Genomic DNA, 14,494 nt, shown 5'->3' with positions numbered 1-14,494 from the left:
TAACAGTGCAATGATCTACAATGTTAGAAGTAAAGAATATGTTCAAAATTTTGATTTATAAGCGTTTAAATATAGATTTAATTTATGAATATTGTTAGAGTATCCGTATATTGGTACCGTCCGGATTTTGATTCATCACGGTATATCTAATAATAGTGCATTTATTTATTTATCTATTTATTTATTTTAACCAACAATTTTGAAAGAGGGAAAACCCCTTTGAGTGATTTCCTTTCGAAATCTTTCTCAAAGAGGCATAAAACCTCTTTATCTTTTCACATAACGTTACAAAACAATAAGAAAACTAAAACCTAAAGCTCACACGGTAAAACAAAAAACATAAAAGAGCCATATACTGCAATATAATTTGAGTGTGTATTGATATCTTGAAAAATGGGATGAGAGAGGGGGTTTACTAAACATCATCTTGGTATCCAAACATCATATTGATATCTGATAAAAAAAAATACAAAAAAAAAAAAATAGCATCAAACAATGAATGAGATCTCAATTAAAATTGATATAAGAGTTTAAGTATAGGGTAATACTTTGTACCCAATATATCCCGAATAGAAACAGGAATTGGATGACCAAAATTGATTATATCGTTAAATAATTTTTCCCTCGGTAAAATATATCTTGAACATTGAAGTACAATATGGTCAATGTCTTCATACGAGATTCCACACTCACACAAATTGGAATCTTTAATATTGATACGATATAAATGACCGTTACACAAATAATGATTTGATATCAGTCGTGAAAAAGAGCAAATAAAATTTCTTCTACCTGTGACTGACCTTAGGACAAATTGAATAACACCATCTTCCTTTGTCGCTAGAATTCCAACAAATTTGCCATTTACTAATGGAATATTATTTTAATTTGGGATAATATTCAGAAGAAGAAATGTCACGGTTATAAATGAACCCCCGAGCAACACCAAATTTAGCCAATAAATCAGCCTGTTCATTACCATAAATTTTGCAATGGGAAGGGATCCATATTATTTTTATGATAAATCCCTGAGAGTGTAAGTCAAATGAAAGTTGTTTCAACATTAATAATATATAATGAGCTTCGAAATTGAAAGAAATGGTGTTCAAAGCATGAAGACAACTCAAGCTATCAGAACATACAATGTAAATATTTGGTGGACACTCCTTAATCAAGTTGCAAGCAAAGTATAAAGCGATTAATTTGCTAAGAAAATAGAACAAGGAGCTTGCAATTTGAAAAAGTTAGCGTTAGCGTTAGCGTAGTTACGGTATACTTCGTAGATTGGATACTAGCAACATTCATGTTTCTTTTTTATAATCTCATCCTGACTACTTTCAAGAACAAGGCATGGGAGTATACCTTGTTCAAATCATAAACAAGAATACTAAAAGCATGAATATCGCTATTCCCGGCCACGCCCATCTTTACCGTAACTTGGGATAGGGGAAGGAAATGTTGATGTAGCACTTACTTAATGAGAGGCCACCGACTCAGCGACACCCTCATAAGTGCTACGGAGTTGGAGGTTGGGGAAGGTATATTGTCAGGATTCGCCTAGAAAGCTGGCGATAGACCATAAATATTTGTTGTTTAAGCGTTTTCAAGTTAATCTTTTGAATGCCGGCAATCAAAAGAGAAAACAATAGCTTATTTATAGTATAAATAGTATTTCGCGAAATGCTTGTCGGTTGTGCAGTAATATTTTTGCTCAATAACCAGTAAAAAGCAAAACCGATCCCTCCAGGGTCATCGGATTGTATAAATAACGATACGCGTAAAAAAAAATCACGCCTATTGAAAAACTGTACTGGGTGGTACTGTATTTTTAGATAATCGAAAAACGAAAGGAAGCGCGTTCGAACTAAACACCCTAGGATAACACAGTCGGTTTTTCTGCTCAAAATTATACGAAAAGCAGAATCGATCCCTCCAGGGTCATCGAATGGTTAAAAAGCATCCACAACCGATTGTTAGTTGCGTAACACCCGCCCGGACAGAATGCGCAATCTGAACATAATTATCAAACTCCGAAAATAACATTTTCCGTTCAAGAAACGATCAGAAGTTCCACGACGCGGACAAAAACGATCCGGAAGGCTCACAAAAGAAAAAGTATCATACTGGAACAAACTCACCGGATTGATTCTCTAAATTTATGTGCTGCCTGTCACTTCCGGATGGTTCGGTGAAATTAGGGCAGCCAAAAACCAACAGTACTGAGGACACAAATCAAACAAATCACTTTTTCATTTTTCACTTTTCACTATTCCATTTCTGAATGTAAAAACTGTCCTGCTTGGGCTTCACGAAGCACTACCCAGCAAGACGCTCTAAAACAGGCGGAGCTTGCAATTTGAAAAAGTGAGCCGAAAACTCATTATATACTCCAAAACTCGTGATATCTTGAATTAATGAACCATCTGTAAAATAAAATTGTGCAGGGGCAATTCCATCAAACTTACACTCAAATAAGATATTGGCAAAATGAGGATGTAAATGTTTTGGAAATTGTTTTCATTCATGAAATAACGACAAGTCAATCAAAGGTTGATATGTATGAACATCAATTTTACAATTGTAAAAACCATTCAATGGAATAATAATAGTGCAATGTATGTAAATATTTTAATATTTAGTACCAAATGTGCATTGAATTGATTGAGGTACAACATTTTTTTGTTACTGAACAAATATATGTTCATTTTTGCTTTTTCGTGTGTTTTCGATGACAAACGGTAAGAAATATTAAACAATTGAGATCAAAATTGCTGTTGCAAGTTACCCCATTAGGGTAGTTAACCTCGTTTTTGAATTTTTATAGTGTTTAAGCATAAAATTATCAAAACTTTTATATTGTCAATTTGTACACTGCTAAGTACTGTAAGTGATAGTAAATGCCTTAAATTACTACCGTTTGTGTGATACGAGGAACGTTTTTCAGCATTAATTTAAAACAATTCAATCTGTAATATGATTTTCACCTTCATCAAAACAACCAAAAATAATCAATGCCCAAACCCTCGCCAAAATCTTCTACTGTGTACCTAAGGTCAATAAACGGCGGAATAAATTATAATAATTAAACTCAATACTGAACGAAACGACAATTCGGTTACAAGTCGAATTGTTTCATCCCTGTTGCAAGATACCCCGTTTGACGGTACTTATTCTCGTTGAAAAAACATCAGAGGTATATCCAACTTCAGTTATATTCGTGTACCCTACTTTGTTCATAAAATTACATACATTTGTGCTCGTGGAGGAAAAAACACCTGAAAAAATATATGTTGAAAATCAAGATGTGTCAAATCCATCAAACATTAAAGATTTAAGAGCAACTTTCTTATACTCCATCACAGTGCGTGATCATTTCTATAGGCTATTGTAATGAAACAACCAGAATTGGAATCCTGGGTTTGGGAATTGATTTTCCATTAAATAAATGGATTAAGTATATGAAAAAAAACGAATTTAGTACTATACCATTTAATTCCACTAGAGTTTGTATCCTTTGACAGATAAGCGTATTTCGACCTCAACTGTAAGACCGTCTTCAGTGTCGTGTACTAGACTCGACTTAGGGGCTGTCCATTAATTACGTAAGACAATTTTCGGGGTTTTTCAACCCCCCCTCCCCCATGGTAAGATTTTTTGTATGAAAATGAAAAATAAATTGTATGGCAAGTAAGAAATCTCAGACCCCCCCTCCCCCCATAAACCCTTACTTAATCAATGGATCGCCCCTTAGTACACGAGTCAAGTACACGACACTGAAGACGGCCTTAGAGTTGAGGTCAAATTACGCGTATCTGTCAAAGGATACAAACTCTAGTGGAATTAAATGGTATAGTACTAAATTCGTTTTATTTTCATCTACCTATAGGTATTCTACTAAACAGCTTGAAAGTTTATTATCATAAATGGATTAGTTGAATCTGATGCTATTTATTATACGGAATTCGTTTAGTTTTACCGGATCAATTGCACATATACACATTTTTTACAGTTCACTGTCTGCATGATTGTGGCAAGAGAAAGATTTTTCCCGCTACAGGTCGTTCCAGTTATTTGTTACTTGTTTATTTATGGAACTATTGATATTTACGATGCATTCAACGCATCGAATCGTTTGCCGGTGCCCTGGTGCTCTATTTTATTCGTTTTAAATTTTCCACAGTGACACATTTGCACTATTGGGGCACTTTGGAATGTCGTTTGGTAGGTAAGTGTTTGGTACACAGGGAAAATGAGAATTTATTTTTTCCAGGATGTGTCTCCTTCCTTTTTCATCTAGGGTATGGATCTTCTGGACCTTGGTTCTGGTGATGTGATTCGTATAAACGAATAGTGGGATAGAATGATTATTCCGTTTAGATGACCTAGAAACGTTCTACACAATTTATCTATCAATTAAAAGGCATCTAACAATTTGATTAGAAATGTGTACCAGAAAAAAAAAATATCAAGATCTTACAGTCGTTGTTTGAAGAAGACCAATAATCGTTTTACAGATGTTCACACTGTGCGTGCTCGTTTCAACCACCATATCTCTCGTCGTCCTTGTCAGTTCAACTCCCCCGAAGTGTGAAAGGTAAAGGTTCGAATCAAATAAATTTCCACTTCTCACACTTCATTTTGGTGTAACAGCAATTTCTTCGCTCCATTGTCTCTTTCAACTGCTGTAAGGTAGGAAACACATTTTCAGCACATCACCATGGTTGCACTGCACTGCACACACATTCATCCCGAAGCTTGCAGAAGCCCAGTCTGGACCCAGAACGTTACCCAAACAAGCGTGAGAAAGAGAGCACTCGGGCCAACGTGCAACGAAGGAGAGTGCAAACATCATGAAATGTGTCGTCCCGCTAGGTTGAGCATTGTGCATTTCCCTGGGATCCAATATGTTCCGATTCATTGTGCTGCGGTGGTGAGTGGGTGTAGACCTGTGTGCCGATGTATTTTTTTATCGGCGGCGTCAGAGCATTTTTGTATGGAAAAAGAAGCCCAAAGTTTATGTTCTTTGTTCGGACACATTTATAGTACCTTTTTCAAGAAAGCCTCGTATGTTGACTCATGCTGCCAATGTTGTGGGCATGTTAACGATAAAACGGAACACAGTTAGTAAGATACCTTAACATAATCAAACACAAACACAACATAAACAGTTCATTGTCACTCACCAAGATTTCACAAGGCACAATAAATAGGGTCAGTGTTCCCTTAGTGGACAGTCCCCTATAGTCGCACTAGTGGCATTTTACGGCCGTTTTGCTATGAATCTTTTCAAAATATTTTTTGACATGAAGGTCAGGAGCTATTTATCTAAGTACCATTGATACACAGCTTGATTTTGTTCAAAAAATGATCGAAATAATTAGTTTTGCTTAAAATTTGAGCTCCCTTGCGCCTATAGTTAACCTATTGTTCCTATAGTAGCACTATTGAGAGAAACTATTTTTTATTATACGAAATAATTAATGAGTTAAGTACTTTTTTTACATCAAACGAAAGCTTTTGATCCACACTTTCAAGGAAAAATATAAAGGCTTTGTAAAAATACGGTTTTGATTAGTATTTTGCCAACGCCGTGATGCTAGTGCTACTATAGGAACAGAAATTAGAAATAGTGCTACTATAGGCACATGTATTCCTATAGTGGCACAAGCGATAATAAATGCAAACATATAAGTTTTCGCAGTTTTCATATTTTTCCCACAAAACCAAGATAAAAAGCTTTCAGATGATGTAAAAACAATGACGCTAGCGTTATTTTTCGATTTTATACGAATATTTGTTCTTAGCTATGCGGCTATTGGTACATCGACCCTATGTCCGAAACGTCGGATGAAAACATAAAATCCGTTTTAGAGCATAACAGACTGAAAGCCTTAACCTGGAACATAATCATCACAGTCGTATTTCCGGGAAAATTCCTCGTAGAACTCTCATAGTAACACCAAATATTTTTTGTTGCATTTTTACGTAAAAATACTAGAATGAATCGGCGGCATGGCGGCATGGCGGCATGGCGGCGTGACGTGGTGACGCACAGCTCTAGGCGGGTGCGAATTCAAGCAAGTGAAAATTGAGAGTTTTGAATTTAAACGGCAAGTCCAGTCGGAGCAGTGCCCCCATCTATGGGTGTTGTCCTCGAACGCTGCAAATGTGCGGGAAAAAGACAGTAGGGTGCGAACGTGCACTGACAGGAGGAATTTACATTCGAGATTTATTGCATTCAACTGGATTGCAACTTAAATGCCACCGACTACACTCGGCAGGGAGTGAGTTGAGCAGGCTCCGAAACGTGGTCGAACCCTACGCTTGGCAATGCGATCGCTATCTTCTGATATGACCGGAACCGGAAGCGGCATCAGCCAGCAGTAGTTGTGGGTTCAAGATAACGATGTCATCTCGGGAGGATTCAATCTTGTTTTTCGATTCGTTACACAAATCCGATGCCCAATGCTTCGTAATGGAGGCGAGTTTACAACTCGTTCGGAGCGCTTCTGCTTGTCTGAACATTTCAATTAGTTGGAAAATGATCTATGGCTGCAACTGCGGGGAGTGCAATAATGTATGTTCTTGAAAGTGGGACGTTATGTAATGGATATTTTTGATTCCCTTATTAGTATCATTTAAGACATTACATTTTTTTATATTGGGGTTATGTATAAGCAAAACTGTTTAACCTATTTGGTAAAACTAAATTGATCAACAATTAGCATTTTGTAAACATCATATTGTATTTCATTTTATGTAGCAGTTCAAATATTTTACTAGTGAATAGAATTTACTTGCTTATTCGATAAAAATACGTATTTGTATAAAATTAACTCTACCAATCCCAATAATAAGAAACTCGTATCATAAAGTGATGTGACTGGTGTCGATCGTTGAAGATTTCTCTCAAATCGTGTTCGGCCATGCGATTTCGACGAAAAAGTGCAAAGAGGATAATTGAACTGAAGTTATTTAACGAAATACAGTAGTTTTATTGCATTTTTGATGTAAAAGTATACAAACCATGACAGCTTCCACAAAAATACACTTGGAAAATGAATCTATGTTGCAGGTAAGTTGGAATATCCACCGTAGTGGAACATTTTATGTTTGATACGACCAATAATAGCGCTTACGACGAAGTAGATCGAAACACTACATGCAAAATTGGCTTGCTTTTATGGGCCTCTGCACTGTTTCGAATTTGCATGGGATTTTGACGTTTACTGGCCTTGCTGTTTACTAATTTCATGAAAGAGCGAAAGAGAGCGACAGATTTTTGTGCAGAGCCCTATACGCAAGCAAAGTACGGTGACGATATTCGTTTCTTTGGAAACGTGCGCCCTGCTTGCTTTGATAGCACAAAGCAAAGCAGGCAAGAACGCTGGGTTGCTAGGATGACGCTCAGCCCTGTCGTCGTTAAATTTGAGCTTCTTAGTCGTCCCCTTTTTAAGGGGGGCGTTACTATAACCCAGAGGGCGTTCCAAGGGGTGGAACAGCTTACTGATCTCGAGCTATATCACGAGTTGTTTTTGAGCAGCTCTGACTAACTCGATTTGCACGGCTGCATGTAAGTATAGCAACCATAAGCGTGGGCTTGTTTGTTTTGTAGTGAAAAATTTTAGCAAGTCGGCAATCCTTATCAAAGATTTAGCTTTGATAAACTGAGTGGGATATTTGAGTTTCTTCCAGAAAAGTTAAAAAAAAACAACTGAACTAGCACAAGAAAGTGTATTTGGACAAATGTTAGTAGAGCTTATGAACTTCAACTCTAATTATTTTAATTAGGATTACCCCAAACCGCGACAAACTTTGCTACGATTCTGGTCAAATGACGTGACGATTTCGCTATTGAATCATCTAACACTTTCCTAGAGTTGTCACGTTGATCTTAAAGTATTAATTGAAAAGTAAATGCTATGCAGTAGATAAGTTTATATAATGGGAAAGAATTGGGGAAAACATACAAGTCGGTTTGGCGGAACCAATAATCTATTATTCGATTTGAGCAAAGTGTTAAGTGTTATTGATAAAATGTAGCGGATTTTTGTTTACGAGCACCACTTCTTGTTTAAAACCTTTGATACATCTAAAATTTAAAATCTAAAATTCATTTGGAGAAGTTACCCGTACCCTTATGTATGAAATGTCAAGAAAGCCAAAATTTAGTTTGAAAAACTTTAAGCCTTTAGTGTGGTTCAGTATAAAATATTTCGAAAATTAACCGCTTTATTAACAAGCTGTAAGATTTTTGAAAGTTGATTTAGATTCAATGAACCCTAATTTAGCAAATTTTGATTAAAATAAATTATTTTCCTTAAATATTTTGACAACATTTCGAATACCTTATTCGATAAACATTCAACCAGTACAAGTTCAAAATATATTTGAATGATAATTAATGCATCCCATTCTAGATCTTATTGAATAGACGATATCAATGTTATATAATTGGTGCTCAAATTCATAAGAAATGTTCAAGTTTATAATGAACTTAAATTTCGTACAAATAAATTAACAAATTATTGCTCAGGTAAAATGTTCAATAAATAACATAGAACTGATTCATAAATAAAATAAAATATCTGTATCATCTGTTTCGTACTGACCTAACGTTTCAACAGAGCAACTATGTAGTAACAATTTTGAAACGCTACTTAAAAATTTAATCTAATAAACGCGTTGTATCTTTTATAAAACTTAAGGTTCGAAAAAAAAAAATCCAATAGTTTCCAGAAGGCTGCTACATTAATTTGATAAAAAGAACTTGAATTAGAGCATCATTTTGTACTTTTATACTTTCTCTGAAAATCAGAAACTGATTTGTATGAAAAAAAAAATATCCCAACGTTTGAAAAAATGGTAATCGAAAAATGAATAAAGAAATACTTGATTAGCTCACAACTCTGAACTTTTTTTTCCTAATTCAAGCATCATAACGTTATCTTACCATTTAAGGTTTCATAACTTCATCATTTACAAGCATGACTAGTGACTCAAGCAAATTTCAAAACGGAGACTGCAAAAGGATTTCTCTTTGAAGGATTTTGAAGGATTTTTTAGAAGTTGGTTAAAACCAGTTTTAATTCACCCCTCTATTTGCAGCGTTATTTTTGACAAAAAAATGTGATTAAATAGCGATAAAATTTTTTTGTTCAACGATAACTTTGCTAGTTTGGAGAAATTTGTGATATTTTTTTAAAGAAACATATGAATCGAAAAATTAATCCCCCGAAATTATGTTTGAGGTCTTAGAAAGGTTTCATTGTTTTGGGTTCTTAAAATGCAGGTCTGCAGCCAAATATAGCGCCCAAATTAAAATATGTGTCGAGCTGAAAGTAATTTCAAATTAATAGATAGTTGACGATTGCTGAATATTTCGTTACATTTGTGTTAGATGTATCAGTGGATTTGTGCATGTGATCGAATGAAAATGTTACTTCCTATAAAAAGTTGATAAAGAATTGCTGTTGCTTTAATATGTATGATATGTGTATGTATGCTAAAATTGGCCCAATATGAACAAGAAAATGAATAGACTGTCTTAAGAACATATGAGTTGAAGATTTTTTCAGCTTCAAACTTTTACTTATTTCATCAAATTTTATGAGGTTCCTGATAGCCAGATGGGGACCAGATAGCCGTAGCGGTAAACGCGCAGATATTCAGCATGACCACGCTGAGGGTCGTGGGTTCGAATCCCGCTGGTCGAGGATCTTTTCGTGATGGAAATTTTCTCGATTCTCAGGGCATAGAATATCTTCGTACCTGCTACACGATATACAGATGCAAAAATGGTCAATCGCCAAAAAAAGCTCTCAGTTAATAACTGTGGAAGTGCTCATAAGAACACTAATCTGAGATGTAGGTTTTGTCCCAGTTGGGACGTAACGCCAGGAAGAAGAAGAAGAAGAGGTTCCTGAGATAATTCGGTTGATATTCTTTCACTTATGCTAAAGCGTATGTCAAAATTATAAAATAATTTTGTTTCACATAGGAAACAGGTGATGTTTACACCAAGGGGCAATTTCAGAATTTATTGGTGTCACGAAAGTATAATTTCATTAATTGTCCTTGAATTGAAATTTTTTCAATTACTTCCAAGATATCTTTTTTCTTTCAATAACTCGTTCGTTCTTGCAAGTGAAACAATTAAGAGCTATCCATAAAGCACGCTATTTAATGTTTATGTTTAATTGCTCCATCCCTCCAAATCGCAGTTTCTTGTAGATCTCTCTAGGTGTCAAAAAACTAGAACCCGAAATTTCTTCAATACTAACGAGTAATTACTAATCAGTAGACGAGTTGCGGCGGGAAATTTTCAAAGAATGGATTTTTTTTCCATTACAAGCTGAGTAAAGGAGAAGAATATCTACGAACCCCGAATTTTATCACATGTTAAATGTAGAAACTTTTTGTATAAGATACGAAATTTTAAAAATTTGAATAAACTTGCTTTTACTTATATAGGCCTGAGTGAAAGCAAGAACATCAAAACCTTCACCGCTCAGCGAATACTTAACAGATTTCAATACATTTTTTATACTCGTACATATATCTAGTTTCTGAAACTGGCTAAGGGAATTCTGGTAGGGGAAGTGGTGGTAAAACGAACACCGTGCCTTTTATCGAGAAAAAACAAATTTCAATCAATTTTTATCACGCACGGACGATTAAGAGCATACATCAGAGTGTTTAGGTGGATACGGAAGTCAATTGAAGTGAAAATATCCACTAGAATTAAGATTTTAGAAAACCACGTCTGAAAGCTGGAGCTGACGTAACTTTTAGCTCAAAGGTCTTGAGGTTTTGCAGTGATGTAAAAATCGTTGCGATATGATGTCAAATTTGAAACTTTAAGATTTCTTTTTGAATGGGTTACAAGCATTTATAGATATATTTTCGGGAATGCAATGAAAATTTTAAAAAAATATTTGTTTTGCTCAGGTTTTTTGCATGATGTTCATTTTACCACCAACAGCTGTTCATTTTACCCACATAGTGTAGCTAAAATGAACATTTCCATCGTTTTTTGCTAGCGATTAAAATATGTGAAAATTTAGCAATTTTAATCTGAATTCGTGTTGCTACTTTAGATAACATCCCTATTTTTGATCGTGTGCGGAAGAATTATGCATATTCCTCGTTTTTATATCAGAAAGAAGATGATATCCTTGAGGTGTTCTTTTTCCAACCCCTTCCCCTATGTACTTATGTTCAGAGTGGGTCACTGGGTCATTTCAGATTAAAATGGCTATTACTTGGGACATGCCAAATTTCCTGATCTAAATAGGATTACAAAACATACTCCAGGGCGTTTATACAGCTTGAAATTTTCAAATGATATCCTTAAGGGCGCTTAAATGACCTGATCTACGTGGGACAAGGTCAGAATACACAAGAGCGTTGATATATTTTTACAATTTTTATTGATATCATACAGGGCGTGAGGATGTAGCTGATGTAAATAGGACAAGGTCAAATTTTTAGGGCGCTGATACAACTTGAAGAATTGATGTCCTAAAGAGCGTTAAGATGATCTGATGTATGTGAGATAAGGTCAAAATACTTCAGAAAATTGATATATCATTACAATTTCTATTGACGTCAAACAGGGCGTTAAGATGACATGGTCTACGTGAGACAAGGTCAAATTATACCTGGACAATGATATATCTTGGCAATTGATGTTCTACAGGGCGTTAATATGCTTTACTCCAAGGCGTTGATACAGCTTGAAATTTGTAATGTATAACCTAAGGGGCGTTAAAATGCATCTACATGCGATTAATATGATTTACTTCAGGGCGTTGATACAGGTGGATACAGTATGGCGTTAATACAAGTGGATACAGTATGACAATTTCTATTGATGTTATAGAGGGCGTTAATATAACCTTGTTTTAAAAGGATTTATTCAGGGCATTGATACTGCTTAGAGTTTTCAATTGATCCTAAAGAGCGTTGAGATGACCTGATCAACACTAGATAAGGTCAAATTACATCAGGGCGTTAAGAAGCACCTGAGCTTATTAGGAATGAAATAATCCAGGGCACTGATATATCTTGGAATTTTCAATATATCTGCAGCGCGTCAAGATGCAGCTGATCTACATGGTTAAATTTCCCAGGAAGTTGATACAACTTGATGATTTTTATTGATGTTATTCAGGACGGTAAGAAGGTCTGATTTAATTAGGACAAGGTCAGATTTATACAGGGTGTTGATACAGCTTAGAGTTTGAATTGATATCCTAAAGGGCGTTAAGATGATCTGATGTATGTGAGATAAGGTCAAAATACTTCAGAAAATTGATACATCATTACAATTTCTATTGACGTCAAACAGGGCGTTAAAATGACATGGTCTACGTGAGACAAGGTCAAATTATTCCTGGACAATGATATATCTTGACAATTGATGTCCTACAGGGCGTTAATATGCTTTACTCCACGGCGTTGATACAGCTTGAAATTTTATAATGTATAACCTAAGGGGCGTTAAAATGCATCTACATGCGATTAATATGATTTACTTCAGGGCGTTGATACAGGTGGATACAGTATGACGTTAATATAAGTGGATACAGTATGACAATTTCTATTGATGTTATACAGGGCGTTAATATAACCTTGTTTTAAAAGGATAAGTTCTAATTTATTCAGGGCATTGATACTGCTTAGAGTTTTCAATTGATCCTAAAGAGCGTTGAGATGACCTGATCAACACTAGATAAGGTCAAATTACATCAGGGCGTTAAGAAGCACCTGAGCTTATTAGGAATGAAATAATCCAGGGCGCTGATATATCTTGGAATTTTCAATGTATCTGCAGCGCGTCAAGATGCAGCTGATCTATATGGTTAAATTTCCCAGGAAGTTGATACAACTTGATGATTTTTATTGATGTTATTCAGGACGTTAAGAAGGTCTGATTTAATTAGAACAAGGTCAGATTTATACAGGGGGTTGATACAGCTTAGAGTTTGAATTGATGTCCTAAAGGGCGTTAAGATGACCTGATATACGTAAAACAAGGTAAAATAATGTCATACAGGGCGTTAAGATGCACTTGATTTCAATAGGATCACAAATACATACTCTATGGTGTTGATATAGCTTGGAATTTTCAAAAAGAGGGCGTCAAGATGCAGCTGATCTATGTGAAACAAGGCAAATAACTCAAGGGGTTTGATACAGCTGGGAATGTTTTATTGATGAAAAAGAGCCAAAATAGGGCGTGGACATTTTTAATTCATGTCATACAAGTCGTTAATATGTACCTGATCTCGCGAAATTATTTGATAAGGGTTTGACAATTTTGATTGGTGCCTTATAGGGCGTTAGATTGTAACTGATTTCAGAAACCTTTTTGTTTTTGGAAAAGAAAAGCTTCTTAGTCGTCGACTAAGCGCGACTAAGCAGGACGACAGGGCTGATGACGCTGCCTACTGCAGCACAGATAATTGAAGCTGGCTGTTGAGGATACGGTGAGATGTAGAGCAGAAACAATTGAATGGCAGTGCGCATCGTACCTTCGTGCTGTGCGTACACGAATTCTCTCTGCTCTTGGAAGTTTTCTTAAAAACTACCTAAAGCAATAAAACAGTACTTTTCAGTGCTAAAATTAAAAAGGGTACTTTTCAGTGCTACTTAAACAGTACTTTTCAGTATTTTTTTTCTACTATTGATCCCTTTACGATCCTTGTTTGGACCCGTGCCTTCGATTTTTCGTTGGACCCGTTGGCGAAAGCTAGCGGTGGTAATCCTTCTTGGACACCGTCTTGGGAAAAAACCTCTCGAAGGTCACGTCTTTCTCGTTTATTAACTAAACATGGTATCAACAACTAACAAAAGGAAGGGTGAATCTCTGAATTCACTACTTCCTTCCAAAAAAGTGGGTTTTAAAACTGCCACTACACGAGGCAAGAATGGAAGAAAGGACGTTTCTCCGGAATGCGAACTTTCTTCCAAAGGTGAAATGAATAATTGTATCGAAATGAGCAATCAGTTCGATGCTCTAGACAAATTTTCCGAACACCAAATCGAAGCAGCCTCTAGCCCAGGCTCTTTGATTCAAGTGAGGAAGCAAAGAGTGCCGTCTATCGTGGTCAGTTGTTCCGAATTTGGGGGATTTAGGCAGGAGATCTTGAACTCCATTAGGGGAATCAAGGTTTCCTTCCAAATCGCAAAGAAAGGAGACTGTCGCGTTTTGCCGGAAACTATTAAAGATCGTGAACTTCTTCTCAGACATCTTGAAGAGAAGAAGCACAAATTTTTTACTTATGACGACAAAACTGAACGTTTGTTCAAAGTTGTCTTGAAAGGTCTCTCAAGTGACTATAAGTCACCTGAAGAGATCAAAAATGAAATAAATGATTTACTTGGATTTTCCCCAGTCCAAGTAATCATTATGAAAAAGAGAACCCAATCTGGCATTGTTCGGTTTGGAAGGAAGCCTTGATTCCTCTAATGGAGTTTAAAATCTCCC

The sequence above is a fragment of the Aedes aegypti genome, chromosome 2 (genome assembly GCF_002204515.2).
Source record: "Aedes aegypti strain LVP_AGWG chromosome 2, AaegL5.0 Primary Assembly, whole genome shotgun sequence".
Lineage (NCBI taxonomy): Eukaryota > Metazoa > Arthropoda > Insecta > Diptera > Culicidae > Aedes > Aedes aegypti.
The sequence above is the reverse complement of the archived record's forward strand: the minus strand, read 5'-3'. Positions refer to the sequence as shown.